The sequence below is a fragment of the Solanum stenotomum genome, chromosome 10 (genome assembly GCF_019186545.1).
Source record: "Solanum stenotomum isolate F172 chromosome 10, ASM1918654v1, whole genome shotgun sequence".
Classification (NCBI taxonomy): domain Eukaryota; kingdom Viridiplantae; phylum Streptophyta; class Magnoliopsida; order Solanales; family Solanaceae; genus Solanum; species Solanum stenotomum.
The window spans coordinates 27,219,174-27,236,606 of NC_064291.1; the positions used below are offsets into that span (position 1 = coordinate 27,219,174).

Consider the following 17,433-nt stretch of genomic DNA (forward strand, 5'->3'; position numbering starts at 1 on the left):
ATTGCAGCAAAATATTTAATATGCAGTACAAATTTTGACACTTGAAGATACCCCCGTGAACGTTCTACATTTTTTTTTGAATGATGTTCCCAACCAGGTGACTAGTGTTCCTGTGAGGACATGATTTTGAAATTTCAAAATTGGAAGAGAAGAATCAGATGTGAAGAAGATAAGGATTAGCATTTAATTGCTCGTCCCATAGCTCGATTATACATTTTTCTTTTTCTCTTCTAAGTAGATAATATTTTAACGTAAAACTAGATTGACTGCTCATGAAAGGATTTCTCTTGAGATTTGGCTTAACTAGAAAAATTGCTGAACATATGTGTCAATAAGCCCTTGCAAGTTGACGGCGAGATCGACAACCTTCAAAGTAGGAAGATGATTGAGAAAGAGTAGACGGGATAAAGATTTTGTAAGTGTTTTTGCAAGTTGATTCGCAAGATATAAATGTTGAGCAAGCACCTAATTTCACTACACTTGAACATTAACAAAGTGAAAGTCAACTTCAATGTGTTTCATCCTGTTGTGTAAGATTGAATTACAGGTAAGTCATACAACTGTAACGCGCCGATATTTTGTAAGCTAAGACTCAAATCATTCTTCGTATGTGTATAGGACTGTACTGGGTGATTCATAATTATGCGTAGGTGTTAAGATCAAATTCTAAGTATGAGAAGTGTATTGGATGTAAACTAAGGTCATAAAAATCCTCTAGCACAAAGTTGAGTTGAAAACTCCTCTACCGATTGAGTTTCAATATGAGATTTTACTTGGTTAACTTCAAATAGTCATATCTCCTAGAATATGAAGAGTTACATGAACAATAACCTATCAAATTAAAGGTATTTGAGTATTCTTTTCAGCTCCACCAATCGCTCATTAATCCGAATTTGGAGTAAAAAATTATGATCATTTTACCTAGCAAGCCGGCTCATTTACTAGAAGCATATGTGATTTGCACTTCACATTGTGCGTTTCACACGTTACCGAGTGTGAAGGGTACTTGGTTCGTACTTCGCACATATTATATCAACGATAACCTCTATTTTGATATCCTTTTGAAGTCTACGGCTTGGATGCTCTCCTCTCCTCATCCTCCATCTCTAAGGTAAATTTCTCCCATGAAATTCTAAGTGATTCCAAGTATTTCAATCCTTCTTTTTCAGATTATTAATGAAATCCTACACCATAGGTTATCAATTCTAGGATTTTTATGAAAAGGTTAATCAAGATTCCAAGAGCTGATTTCTTGGACCTTCTTCTTCAAGCTATGATTCTTCCTTGAATTCTTGAAAAGCAAAGAAGGTATGTAAGTTCCAAAAAAGAAGAAGAAGGTATGTAAGGCTATCATAGTGAAGAACTTAGTTTCCTCACGCCCTACATCTAGGGGTGTACATGACTAGGTTAGTTTGGGTTTTTTAAATATCAAATCAAATTATTAGTGTCAAATTTTTTAATTTATAAATAAAATCAAACTAATAAAACTCGGGTTTTCAACCTCAGAGTTTTTCAGGTTGGTTCAGATTTTTTAAATATCAAACCAAACCAATTTGTGTCAAATTTTTAAATTTATAAATCAAACCAAACTAATAAACCTCGGGTTTTCGAGTTTATACGGTAAAATATTCATACAAACATATAATAATTACTTCTTCAAATATTTCAATAAAAATAACAATGAAATCACATAAAATAAATATTGCAAATTAATAAGTCACTAGGTAAATTACCCATGCTTCGCACGAGATTGAACTATTTTATTAAGCTTACATATGATCATTTGGTAATATTCGTATTTTCGATACATACACTACATTGTCAAGAACATTTTATCTTAAGGCAAAGCGTTCCTCCGAAATCTTAAAGTGCTATATTTTTTTAATTTCGTTTTTGTTATACAAAAATTATGAATCATAGGGAGATTTTAAATATAAGAAAATCTCCATGGAAATAGTTGGTCAGAAGTAATGAAATTTTCTAAATTCCAAGAAGTTACAAAAAACAACATCAGACGTTAAAGACCAAAAAGCCTCGAACAACAACATTCCCAAGTAAAGTGTAACATCACGTCCATACAAGAACATAATTAACTAAATTCAAATGGAGGACCTTCGGCTCCTTTCTTATGAACCTCCATCAATCTGTTTTTTTATTATAGTTTATATGTTGTATAGTGTATATGTTAAAAATTATCCTAAAATTGTTAGTATCATAAATGTTTTTCCTCATTGTCTCAGAATAGTCATTACTATTGCTTAGGTTTCATATCACCGGCCCCAATATATTTGGAATTGATCCATAGTTATTGTTATGGTTATAGTATGCAGTTACAAAAAATTAATGCAATTGTCAATCAAGCAATAGGTGGCATCTGAATGGAACTGTTCACAACTGGATATTCTAAACCAAAATTTTGAGACGTAACATATTAAAATCTCACAGCATAATTTTGTGAGAACTTGAACTCACAAATATCCACAAATAATAATAATAAAGACGATATTACTTTCTTAACAATCAAGAAGAAAAAGGCATGTTGCTTAACAATTTTTTCAAAAAGATAGTTTGTCGGGTTGTATCCAAGTTTATAGTTCACAAATTTAATCGAAAGAAGCCAAAGAAAGAGTTATTACTTCTTTATAAAAAAAACAAAAAACTTTATCAAAAGAAACAGTTATCACTACAGCAAAAATGATCTTTAACGGCAATTAATAGCTTAATTGTCGCTAAATATGTATTTTCAGAGGCAATTGGTACTCTCTATAAATATCCCTAAATTCTATAGCAACATTGAATCTAATGGCAATTAATTAATGTCGGTAAAGGCTCTAGCACTCTTTGTTAATGTGCATATTTATTGCCAATAAAAAAATATTTTTGTTATAGCGTATTTTGGACATTTGTTAGTTTCAAGAAAACTTGATCTCTTATTATGCCCAAAAAGAAGAGACAAAGAAATATGACAAATTTGTTAACTTGCGTTAAAAGAAGTGGACTAATTGTCTCTATACTAATATTCTAGGAAGAGTGCAATGACATACATAATATTTTTACCTAAGAAAAAATAATCAAAATAATATACTAACTGTGGCAAGCAAGAGACCAATTTGTTTGGTTCTTTTAACAAACTTTATCATTGGTTTCGTATTAGTTATCACATATTTGTTGTTGTGTGCTATCAAATATAGCACAACCCACAAATAAATTTTCCAAAATGTATATGAAGAAACCTACATAGGACAAAAGATAAGATAAATTTTCAATCATCCTCACTAGAATTTTTAACAGAGTATAAAAAAACTCACCAAAATAGCAAAAATAAATTGCAATAGATACATGAATTACTATGACTTACAGTAAAAGATTAAGCTTCATGAAATAGGAGGAAGAAAACTTTGAGAAATGAAACACACTTCATAAGAAACTGAATTAATGTATTTGAATTCGAGTCCCCTATAGCGAAAAAACCCTTCAAATAATAGCGGCAGAAATAAAAGTTTTGTTTACTAAAGAACCAAATGTAATGAATTCAACCATTTCAGCAGCATTATGAGTTGTGGACTGAGAGGTGCAAGAGTAGTAATGTTGCATTGCAATTGAAATCATTTTTCTTTGTTTATATGAATAAACCTGTAGAAAGGGACAAAAGAGAAGATCAATTTTCAGTCATCCTTGCTGAAATTTTTAACAGAGTTAAAAAAAGTCGCCAAATAACAAAAGAAATTGCCATAGTTACATGAATCTCTATGACTTATAGTAAAGATTAAGCTCCATGAATAATAAGGAAGAAAACTTTGATAAATGAAACAAACTTCATAAGAAGCTTAATTAATGTATTTGAATTCAACTATCCTACAACGGAAAAAAACCTACAAATATTAATGGCAAGAAATCCCTCTATTTGTAGACAACAAGGGATAGTGTGAACAAATGCTTATTGTGCCTTATCGGAAATGTCACAACTCTTTGTAAAAGTTACAACCCTTCGGAAAGGTCACAACCTTTCATAAAAGTCACAATTTTTCATAAAAGTTGCAACTCTTCATAAAAGTCACAACTTTTCATAAAAGTCACAGTTTTTCATGAAAGCGGAAGACTAGGTTTGGAAATAAATAAATTAAAAGGGAATTATGGTTTGTGGTGGGGCCACGTAGGCGAGCCTAAAGTTTTTTTTTTATAAATATATATATATATATATATATATATATGATTATGAAAATGATCATAATTTAAAAGTACTAAATCATGCTAAAAGAAGCCTAATAATTATGAAGTAATTGCATGATTAAACATTAAAGAAAAAATAAAATTAGGTTATGTATTTTAAATGTCTAAACCAATGTAAAATTAAAGAACAAATATTCATCATTATTGTCATTCTCAGTGTTGATTTAATTTTATTTTTTTAGCATTAGTATTAATTTGATTTTAAATTGAGATTTCTGAGTTACTAATATCCATGGAATATAACCTTTATTGGACTATTCAAAGCTCTAAGTCTAAAACATTTGAAAAATATGTTAAAAGATAAAAATAATGAAAAAGTCTAAGTAATATTTAAAAATTATATCAAAGTAAATAATATTGTGTATGAAATAAATTTTAAAAATTATAAATATAATGTTGGTTGTTTTGGTCTCAGGTTGACTTTTTTTAGTTAAAACCAAACCAACCCAAGTATAGTCGAATTTTTTTTCCAATACCAAATCATTAGTCGAATTTTTTTTCGATTTGACTCAGGTTGCGGTTTTCGTTTCGGTTTTATACATCCCTACCTACATCTACAGTTTTATTAGGGTTATTACCCAAAGACCATGATTTTTGAATTCCTCTATTTCTATTATGCTCATTGTTGATTCCATTATTGAATTCATTATACTATATCTTGTTGATGATCCTTGATTGATTTAAGGTTCATGCTATTCTACCACATGACCCTCTTCTTATATAAAGTTATTTGAAAACCTTGTCATATTGATTTCTTATGCATTGTTTTCATGAGTAAAGTATATAACAAATTTTAAAGAAGTCTTTCAAGAAAGTATATTTTTTCTTCAAGTGCATTATTTTAGAAGGGTTTCATGAAAATATATTTAGTTTCAGGTGTACTATTTTAGAAGAGTTTCAAGAAACTATATTTTGCATTAAAATGCATATTTTCATAAACAAAGTATAGACGGTTTCTTAAAGAAATCATGTTTATCTTTGAAGGAAGCACCTCTTAGATTTGAGAAAGCATAGTCAAGTTTTCAAAGTTCAATTCTGTTCAATTCTAAAGCAGTATTATTGAGCATATGCTCAAAGTAACAAATTTTCAGTTTTCCTCTTAAAGTGAGACATCTTTATAGTTATTGAACACATTATATATTTTTAGGAGTAGTTTTGAGCATCAAGTTGGGTAAGAATTTAGGTAATCTAAACTCTAGAACAACGCCTCCAACGTAGGATTGGAATTGTGTCATTGGTTTGGGTGACTCCTTAGTAAGCCCCTGGTAAGGACTTAGAGATTGGATTCATTAGTTTAGTTTTTCCTTTACCCCAACAAGGTGTTGGATGTCTTTGACAACATGGTCACGTCGTTGAATCATCGTGAGGCTTACGTGATGGTTATCAGTTAGAAAAATTTCTGAAGAAAAATAAAATTATATTATTTTGAGTATGTTATTGATGAATATTTTCAGTTATAAAGTTTTATTGTTGAAGTACACATGCATGCATTACTATTCAGTTGACTTTATTTTAGTCTATCTTCAGAGTTATTCATTCAACTCAGTATATTTAGTTTTAACCTATTGTTATATTCATCTATTTTACATACCATATATTTTATTAACTGATATCATTTGATGCTGCATTGTTTTATGATGTAGATTCAAGTACTCACAACATCAGAATCATCACTAGAATCACTTTTATCTAGAGTATTTGTTGTTCTTATATAATATTATTAGTGCATTCTGGTAGCCTAGTCTCTTGTCCCAGTAACCTATTTGTAACACCTCAGAAACCTAACAAACTGAACAACAGTAAAGTTGGTGAACCACAGAGGGGTTCACGGACGTTGAAAGGAACCATGATCTGTCGACCTGCTCGTGGCTCACACCCAGCCAATGTGGTGGACCACAGAGCCCTCAGCGGGCCGTGGATCCTCACACAAGTCGTGTGATGGCTCGTAGAAGTGAGGTAGAGCCACCAGGGCTCATGTGTTGAACCACAAAGCTCTCCACGGGCCGTGGTCCCACTGACGAGCTGTGGGTTGGTCCGTCGACCTGACCCCACATACTCCAACCCCTGATGAAGAACCACATGGTCTTCACTGCCCGTGGTCCTTCACACAATACGTGAAGTGGACCGTAGATGAGAGTACTAAGAAACACTGGCACTGGCCAAGAACCACGACCCACTTGACGGGCCGTGGTCCTGATGATGGTCCGTCAGTGACCTCGTGGATGACCTTCGTTAACTTTTAAGTCAGGGTCATTTTCATCTTTTCCCCTATGCGTTGGAAATTTATACTACGTCATTTAATACCTAAACTATGTCGTTTTACCCAATTTAAGCCTAATATTCTAGTTAGACTTTACCCAGAACCCTTATTCACCAAAACTTAGAGCAAAAACAGTAGAAAGAGGTGCCGGTTTCCCAAGAACAAGCAGAGGTGTTCTTCAAGTTTCAGCCCCAAAATCCAAAGGATTTCTCTATGAATTTCGTCACCACGTATGTGGGATTTCACTAGTGGATTCCTTTCATCCATTAGGTTCTTAGAATTCTGTCAGTTCCTTGATTCTACTTATCTTGTTTAGACCTAGAATTTCTAAAACCTTGGAGATTTGTTGTGATTTAGGTATTATAGTATTGTTAATCGAAATATCATGTGTTTGGGAACAATTGCTTAATTCCTTGTATAAAACTCAGAACCCTAGTTTGTGTAGATTTTCTTAGTTCATGAATTACACTTGCTAGGTTAGTAAAACAGATAATCATGCTCCAGATTTCGAATGTCACATTGTCAATACATATATATTGCATTCTCAGTTAGTATGTCAGCATTTTGAGCTATTCAGTATTTTGGTTACATTTCAGTCATATACATATTCAGTTGGGAGTGTACTTAGAACCGAGTTGGACTAGGGTTCAACGTACCCTCACAGTCTCAAAACTACATGCCCCCGTATAATTATAAGTCCCCTATATTGGGCATCAAATTTAGTGATCACGCCAGTCATGCCTTTATACCCCTGACAAGGTATATTGGGTCCTCTCAATGGGGCGTATACATCGGACTCAAAGTTTAGCTCACGTGGTTTATGTCGGTTAATACTAGCTCCCACAGTCAGACTCTTAGTGCATTGACCAAGTTTTCAACATTTACTTCAGCATTTAGTTCAACATGTTATGTTCATGATTAGTACTTGGTCCTTGCATTTAGCTTATATTTTTAATTATATTTCAGTATCTATATATCTGCTCAGATGATATCATTGCTCAGTTATGCATTGTTCAACTTATATATTTTGTCCAGCTTAGTATCTATATCCCGCATGCTCAGTACATTTCAAGTACTGACGCATACTTTGCGCTACATTCTTTCATGATGTAGGTTCATGTACTCAACATCCAGATCACGCTTAAATCGATTCTCGGTCTGCATTTAGCAACTTCAGTCGTGAGTCCTCATACTTCGAGGACAATAGAAATGCTTTCCATTTTAGTCTTTATATTCAATTTTCAGTTTTTGTTAGAGTTAGCTGGGGGCATGTCCCAGCAACTCAACTAAACTCAGTTAGAGGCTTTTCAGACATAATATTAGATTCATCTTGAGTTGTAAGTGATTGATTTAGTTATCACTAAACTCTTAGTATGTTTTACATATTCAGATTTGTTGAGTTTTCCCCATTTTCAGATATCCACTATTTTTAGCTTCCACATTAGTTTTTACTTAGTTATTTTTAGTATGCTTATGATATGCCAGATTCAGGGTTAGCTTAGGGTCACTCGTGATCCTAAGTCCCGTGTTACATCAAGAAGGTAGCCTCAGGGAGTGAGAAACTTGGTATCAGAGCACATAGTTCACGAGTCCTAGGATGTCTGAAAGACATATATCAGCTACATCTTAATGACCCGCTCCTAGTTAACTAGCCTGGTTTTCCACAACCTGAGTTAGCATCTGAGAACATTCCTAAACTCAACATTGGTGACATCTCCCTGAGGGGGATGCACTTCTGATGCATTAGGAGCTTCTTGACCTTGAGGATTAGCATTCCTCCTAGAAGGATGTCCTCGAACAACTCTATATATAGGCATGATCTGAAATGACACGCGTAATCACAAATTAGAAGAACTTTTTATAGAGTTGAACCTTTTGCACGAAAAAGAGTAAAAAGAAAGTGAAATGTTCCTAAATATCGTAGACTCCCAATTATAGATGTGGTGTTCTTCACACTAATAAGGACTCTGCTAGACACGACTTCATAGACACCCTAAGACTCTTGAACTCTATGCTTTGATACCAAGTTTTCACGCCTCGAGCGTACCCCCTAGATGTGGCTGGCCCTCGAGAACCATTTTTTATCCCAAGCGAACCTTTAGAGTGGCTAACCATTTATGATCCTCCACTCTATCTATCTATGAAGCCTCTAATGTGTAAGATAGGTGTCGGGACAAGACCTACGGTGCCTCAAAACAACTAGAGTGAAAGTAAATGTAAAGTCCTCCGGAATGCAATGAGGATCACTAAAACTCTCTGAAGTGTAGAGTGATCTCAACGGAGCGCCTGTTGATAATCCTGAACACTTTTATCTACATCATTAAAAGATGCATGTCGAATGTCATTAGTACATTTTCATATACGAATATGTTATATAGACGAGGCAAAATAACTAAATGAAAGGACTGGAATAGATAATAATATACTCTATCTAAATGTAAAAAAATAAAGGAGTTAAATCATTTAAAGCTTTACAAAATACTTTCTCATTATTGACCTCAACATAATAAGTGATACATAAAAATAAACTTTAATTCTATTGGAAGATTCTCTAACCGAAAACTATCACTATAGTTACGGATAATACGACATCTTCTCCACGCTACCAAAATTGTCCTATATCGTGCCGAGATATAGAACTTCTCAACTAAGTGGATCCACCAAGAAATAAAGATTCATCTAAAAAGTATGATCATGTACCCATGTTGGCAAGACAAAGTTTATAGGGGTGTGAGTTGTCTGAAGTCTCCCCCATATCGGTGCTCAATACTACTCTCAATAATATATATACTCTTGCTCAAATGTATAAAACATACTTTCTATAAAACCTAGGATTCTAAAAGGCAAGAAATATTTTTTTAGTTTTTCACAGACTTGGTGTCAAGGGCGACGACCCCATGCACGACCTGTAGGTGGGACGACGGACCGTCGATGGTGGCGTGGTCTAAGAGTTAGATTTTCTTGTAGTTGATAAGTTTCAATAATTTTTGACGGTTCACCAGGATGGCCCGTAGTCCAATCCATGAGCCGTAGATAGGCCTCATAGGTGAGTCCCAGACTTAGAGAAATTTCAGCGTCACAAGTTGAGAACGACGACCGCGACCCAATGCCCGTCGATGGAACCACGGTCCGTAGGTTGGCTCCATGGTTCTTGGGTCCAATAATTAAGTTTCTGTAGTCAACAACGGTCGAACAGGATGGTCCGTAGGTCCAACCACGGATCGTAGTTCCCCACCGTTGTTGACAACGACATTTATTTTTAGGGGCTTCTTGGTCTTTTCCCCAAATCATTTTAATTCAATACCATGCTGTTTTGCCCTCTATTAGAACCCTTATATAGGTACTTTACCCCCAAAATTTACCCAATTGAAATCATTCTCTCAAATTTCTAAAAGAATAACATGTCTTCCTCTCAAATATTTCTCTCTCTAGAAAAGCTTGAAGAAGAAGGAGTCAACCTAGGGTTTGCAAGCCAAGTCTCCAATTCCACCATTGAAGTCAAGATTTTGGCATCAAGGTATGATATTTTTTATCCATGGATCCCTTTCCTCCACGGAGTTCCCAAATTCTCCAATTTACAAAGTTAGAATTCCCCAATTGAGTTAGGATTTTCTTCCATGTCATGGATTCCTTTCAATGTTGATTTATTTGATTGTTTTTTGAACTTTTATGCATGAATTGAATTAATCTCATGTTTTTAAGTTGATTTCCCATGAACCCATGCATAACCCATGTTTTCTAAGCTATGTTGATGTAATCTGGGTCTTGAACTATGAAAGATGAATTTATGAATATATGCATGTCCTCTCTTTATGAAATAGATGTAAAGAACTTGAAGATTCTTTGACTTTGAAAACATGATGAAGCTTTTGAATTATTGAAAAGAATGCATGTTCATGAAAGGATGTTTATGACTCAAGAAAGCTTATGGATTAGATTGTCTATATGTTCTATGAAGCGTGGCCACATGACATGAATGACATCTAGATTTGCCATCAATGCTTTTCGGGCTATTTTCCTAAATTAGGTCTTGATTAGTATGGTATCCAGATATGCCATTAATGATTAGAGACCACGATTTCAAAACTATTTTCATTAGTATAAGGGGCATTTCTAGCATGACGTGAATGACTATGAGCCTTAAAAGCTATTATGAAAAGATCATGGACGATGAAAGGTTTTCTCACGCATGGTCTAAGGAGCTATCCTATGATAAGACTAGTGGAGACTACCCATGTCTTTTAAAGCTAAGACAAGTTAAGATTAATAACTACTCTGTGGTATTATTCTTAGCATCGAGAGGATATTGAGATGGAAGCTCTTCCATGTTGAGGTCGGGTTTCTAGTAGCAATCTCCTTATCCCTTAACTATGTTCCCTAATAGGATGATTGTCTAGATTGACATTAGCTAGTGGGTCCAGTTTAGTTCAGATTCATGGTTTTACCTTGGCAAGTAGGACAACCCTTTTCGATGTGGGAGACATCGAGGGATCATGTTATATCTCACATGGTCTTTATATCGGTTAAGGATAATTCCCACAATAATAATGAACTAAGGTTACTTCAAGAAGTATCTCACATGTGTTCCAAAGAAGATTTTACTTGCATTGATCATGATTTTGTTTTATGTTTTCTAACCCTCTTATCTTATGTTTTACCTGGGTCTTTGCATAACAAGAAAGTGTCCTTTTTAGCATGATTTCATACTTTTATGCCTGACTATCATACTTGGTGCATTTTTATATTAACGCATACTCTTTCCTATATCTCCCCAAATGTAGGGACCGACCTTATAGATTCACACTTCCATGGCTAATGATCTCATATAGAAGATCGAGGATTGGTGAGTCCTCATAGTTCGAGGACCGAGCTTGATTTACCTTTTGTCTTTACTTTTAGCATTGGAACTCTTATGTACGAGCTACGCCCTGATAAACTCTTATGTACTAGATGTCTTTGAGACGATGTTTAGATTTTTGTTTTCTCTATAAAACTTTTATATGTTGAAACTATCTTTTAAATCTTTTAAACTCTATGATCTTGTATGATGCATGCTAAGTGGCTGTATGGGGCTCGGGGTCCTATATGCCATTGTATGCCTAGGGGCTACATTGGATCGTCACACTTTCTCTAGTTTGAGATAATTGCTCAAACTATCCTCTTAAAAGAGGTAACTGCTCTAAAATATCTCTGAAAATCATTGGTCATTTAGAAAACAAGGTTTCTCTTTGCCCAATGTAAAAATAAATTTTGGGTTGACATAATTACTCAAAAAAGGCCTCTTTAAGAGATAGCTTCTTTGTACTCAATCATTCTGAAAACTCTTTTAACTTTTTTCAAAATAATATTCTTTTTTTCATGTAAAAATGAAACATTTGGAAAATATTTAGTTCCCTTATAATCTTTCTTAAATCTTGGTTAAGCTCATTCTCAAACACCTCTTTGCGTTCTCAAAACTCAATTTAAACAATGATGTTTTGCGTAAAAGATTCTCAATAATAACTCAATGAATACTCATATAATAGGGTTGATGTTGAAAAATAGACATGAACAATCAACTCAAGAATCTCAATGCAAGATATAACAACTCAATAATCAAGAAATAGAATTCAATAAACATTAACTCAAGAACTTAGAACTCGATATCAACTCATCTCAAGATTACTCAAATCTATAGATAGAACCCTAGATTACTCTTTTGCTGATTTAAAGTAGATGTAGGGTATGAGGATGAACTAGTCCAACACTATGATAGTCTTATATACCTAGACGAATGAAGTTCTTGGGCGAAATCAATGAAACTCAAAAAATGCTCGAACTCTAGCTTCTCTCCTCTCAGAACCTTTCCCTATTGACTTGAAGTGTTCATGAACATAAAAGAAGTGATTAATACTTTCTAGGCCCTTAAATAGGTTGAAAAAGTCGTGGTTTAGGATTATAATAGAGATTAAAATGATGTAGTTTAAGTACCAAACGCATAGGGAAAATACCAAAATGACCCCAACTTAAAAACTGACAGAGTGTCTTAAAAGGGAGGCTTCATGGACCGTTAGGACTACATGGTACGTGATACACTTTAGCGTCCATTAAGCCATCTCTGAAACTTCAATTGTCTGATAGAGCCTTACTAAAATGGGCATAACGTTTTACTCCAAACTTGAAATTAGGAAAACTTTGTGGCATTGGAAAGAGGACTCAAAGAACTTTAATTTGATAGGTCATGGGTCACCTAGTTCGTTATGTACAGAGAGATATGGTATTTTGAAGTTCACCTTAGCTTAAAGGCTGACGAGTGACTTGTATGGACCCCTAATAAGACATTTCAAACCAGCACGAGCCATCTAGGGTCCCTTCCAAGTGACTCACGCCTTGGAAGCCCTGGATTGTTGGACACCTTAACCTAAATGGACTATCCAACCCTAAACGGTTCGTATAGGGAGCCGTCCAGGTGGCATACACCTTGGCAGCCCTGGATGGTTGGCTACATCCCTCTAAATAGGTCGTGGACCCCTAAACGGACCGTTTAGGGTTTTGTGAAGGGTCCATGGTCACTTTTGGTTTCATTCACTTGCCTATTAACATTGTTTAGCCATTATTGAAGTTTGATGTGTTACAATTCTATAGGCCGTAGAACTTTTGCGGGTCGTATTTTGGACCCATAGAATGGACTTTTGAGCCTGATTATTATATAAATTCTACGGATTGCATCTACGGTCTGTAGAAACTTTATGGGTCATAGATTGGACCCGTGTTCTATGGATGGGATCTATAGTCCGTAGATGAAACCATGAACCATAGATTGACCCGTAGAAGGTTTTCATAAGTTTTTAAGAGTGATAGTTTAGTCTTTTCCCACCCCTTCTAAGCCTTAACTATGTTTTTTATACACCTAGTTAAGGTTTTAAATAGTATTAAGCAATCCTTTTACGTTCATTAAAGCTTCCAAGTCTTAGAGCAAGGATCCAAAAGGAGAAAGCTAGGGTTTCAAGCATTCTTTGAGTTTTCACCAATTTCGCCAAGAATTTTGTTATTCCAAGTATGTAAGGCTACTTATAGTGATGGACTGAGTTCATCCTCACGCCCTACATCTACTTTCTAGCAGTAACGAATAATCTAGGGTTACATCCTTAGTTTTGATAATTCTTGAGGTGAGTTTTGTTGTTGAATTCTGGATTTATTCTTGATTTTTGAGATGCTATATCTTGCACTGAGATTCGAGGTTGATTGTTCATGTCTATTTTTTTTTAGCATAAACCTTATTATGAGTTATTACTTCGTTAAGATTGAGAATCCTTTTAACCAAACTTGGTTGTCTTAAATTGATTTTTGAGAAAGTAAAGACGGGTTTTAAGTAGAGTTTAAAGAGTAATTTGAGTAAGAGTATAAGGGAACTAAGTATTCCAAAATGTATCACTTTTTACATTGGGAAAAGATAAATTTTGATTTCAAAATGAGTTTAGAGATATTTCACAGCAGTTACCTCTTTTAAGAGGATATTTTGAGTAATTACTTAAAATCGAGAAATAGTATGCTTTATACATTTAGAATGAGTATATATTTATTGGAAGTAATATTGAGCACCGATATAGGGATGAGTTAAGACAAATCACATTCCTCATAAACCATGTAGCTAACATGGGTAAATGATCGTACTTTTGAGACTACTCTGTATTGCTTTCGAGCAGAGCTTTAGTGGATCCACTTAGTTAAGATGTTTTATATCCCGACAAGGTATATGATAGTTCTGGTAGAGTGGGCGAGACACTGCATCATTACGTTGCTCATAGTGATAGTTTTCGGTTAGAGAATCTCCCAGCTAGAGTTAAAAGTATAATTTTATAATATCACTTCATATGTTGAGTTCAGAGATGAGTAAGTATTTGTAAAGTTTAAATGTTTTCATTCCTTTATTTCTGTACATTAAGTTAAGTATATATTTATATCTATTGCAGTCATTTCATTCAGTTATATCTCTTAGGCTATATTACATACTCGTACATTCAATGTAATGATGTCATTCTACCTACATCTTTTTATGATGCAATTACAGGTGTTTAAGGTCATCAACGGGTGTTTAATTGAGATCACTTGCACTTACAATTAGCTTTGGTGAGCCTCTTTGCATTTCGATGGACTCCACCTTTATCTTTCAGTTAGTTGCTTTGAGGTGTCGTGGGTCTTATCCCAACATCCATCTGGAACAATAGAGTCTTCATAGATAGTTAGCTTTGAGTATGTTTTAGTATTCCATTGTTAAACTGTATTTCAACTATTATTGTTTTTAGAGTATTTTGAGATAGTTGAGTACTTTGAGATTAAAAGGGTTAGTTTTGTTTAAAGCTTAATTTTGCTTGAGTTACTCTTAAGCTAAGTAGTCAGCTAGGACAAGGGTTTGGTTGAGGATCAAAATGGTTCTCAAGTGTCGGCCACGTTTAAAGTTTAGACTCGGGGAGTGTCATGAAGAGGATATAAAAACTAGATACCCTTACATCTTTTCCTCCAATTTAGTTCCAGTCCAAGGTATTAACTCTTCCTAAAGTACTCATTCAATTCAGTCACTCCTTAACTGTTTAGAGTTAATGAGTTTCTGTGTATAATGCATTAAATTAGGTTGTTAAACATTTCCCTATCCCTTCCATGCTTAGTTCAGCCATCATTCGAGAATGATGTGAAGGGGTAGATATTATAACACCCCAAAAATTTCTAAGCTAAGGCCCAAACCATTCTTCATTTGCATATAATTTTATATCGGGTGATTCTTAAATTGTTCTTAGGTGTTAAGGTCAATTCGTTAGTGTGAGAATGGATTTGAATATGAATTAAGGTCACTAGAATCCCCTAGCATAAAATTTATTTGAAAGCTTCCTTACTAATAAAGTTTAAATATAAGATTCTACTTAGGTAAACTTGGAACAATCATATTTCTCCTGAAATAAGGAATCACCTATAAAATTAAAGTACTATGAGTCGTCTTTCCAATGCCGCCACATTTGGTTCATTTCGAATTTAAAGTAAAAAGTTATGACCGCTTTACCAGAGACTACCACAACAGAGTTTTTTGAGTCATTTACCTACAAAACACTTCTATGAGCCGTAGAAGTTTCTATGACCTGTACTATTACTCGTGGAAAAGTAATGGGAGTTAACATATTTGATTGAATTCTTAGGGACCTATCTACGGGTTGTAGTTTGATCCCATAGAATGAAATTCTGAGCCTTAAGATTTCAATATGGATTCCACTGATGGGATCTACGGTCCATAGATTATATCACAAACTATAGATGGCCCCGTGGAAGGTTTTCGATAGGTTTTTAAGAGGGGTAGTTCAGTCTGTTCTCACTCCTTCTAAGCCTAAACCCAATGTTTTTACACCTAAATAAGGTTCTAAGCAGTATTAATCAACCATATTACTCTCATTAATGCTTCCAAGTCTTAAATCAAGGATCCAAGAGGAGAAAGGTAGGGTTTTCAATCGCTCTTCCAATTTCTTCAAGAACTTTTTTCTTCAAGTATGTAAGGCTAATCATAGTGATGGACTAAGTTCATCCTCATTCCCTACATCTAATTTTAGTCAGCTAGAGTTCAGTTCAGTATTCTACCTAAAGTTTCTATGAAATTGTAGATACAAAATGTGTTCTTATTTCGTATTCTAATTTCTTGATTATGAATTACAATACTTTATGCATTGAGATTCTTATATTTTCACATGAACCCTATTTATTGGGATTTTTTTCTAAAAGTCATATTTTAAATGTTCCTATATGAGTTTTTCCTATACGTTGACTTCGAATTTGGAAAGTAAGTCCATGAGCATGCTTTCAAAATGCATAATTTTGGAAAGGATTTTTAAAAGGACATAAGTGATTTCATATGCATTATTTATCAATTGAGAATAAAAAAGCATAATTGATTCCTTTTTTGAAAAGCATTTCAGTAATGTAAAGTGAATCAAAGGTAATTTCTCTAAAATAGGACTATTGAGCATGTGGTATTGATTATTTTGGGAGTAATATTGAGCATCAAATTGGGTAAGAGTCTATTTTTAACTAAAAGCCCCATAAACTATGTAGTAAGCGTAGGATAGGATTGTACTGACTTTCGGTTAACTCCTCAAAGCCTCTTTGTAAGGCAAATTGGATAGATCCATAGTTATAGTTAGCATCATATACCTCGGCAAGGTATCAGATGACCCTGTAAACGTGGATGGAATGTGGTATCATCGTTAAGCTCATAGTGATGGCTGGCGGTTAGAGAAGCTCCCCACAAGAGTAAAGTTCATTATTTTTATATTACTTTCATTACATATCTTATATTAAAAGAACAAATGGTTTTCACTACTTGTTCATATCTTGTTTCGCTTGAGTTATATTCAATCATCACTTCAATTATTGTTTTATTCAGCCATATTATATATAGTACATTCAATGTATTGATGTCATTCAACCTGCATCATCTCATGATACAAAGATATTTGTTCAGGATCATCAACATGCGCTCTGTTGAGATCACTCCACTTTCCAACAACTTCTGGTGAGACTTCCTTGCTTCAAGAGGACTCTAGTTTTATTTAGTTTTATTATTGATTTTTTTTGAGTTGTTTTGGGTCTTGTTCCACCGCCTATCTTGGTATTTTAGAGGCTTCATAGAGAGACAGAGTTAGATTGTTTACAACATTTTTCTCAAATGTTTTATTGGAACTTATCATTTATGTCAAGTATTTTCGGACAATGTTTTAGTGTTTGCTTTAAATGTTTTAAATGCTTATCTATTAAAGCTCCGCATATCCCATAGAGTGTCATGATCCAAAGTACACCCTAGGTGTAACATGGCGTATAGGACCCCGAGAGTACCTACACAAGACACTTAGCATACATCATACAAGATAATAGAAGTAAAGATTTTAATAGATAGCATTTCATATATAAAATGTTTGACAAGCAGA

At 34.2% G+C, this 17,433-nt stretch overlaps 1 protein-coding gene across 3 annotated transcripts in view; it reads right to left on the reverse strand.

Moving 5' to 3' along the window:
• The window catches only part of LOC125878283 (aspartate aminotransferase, chloroplastic), a 936,263-nt gene that overhangs the window by 769,393 nt on the left and 149,437 nt on the right, over nt 1-17,433 (reverse strand). The gene's annotated exons all lie outside the window — the stretch shown is intronic.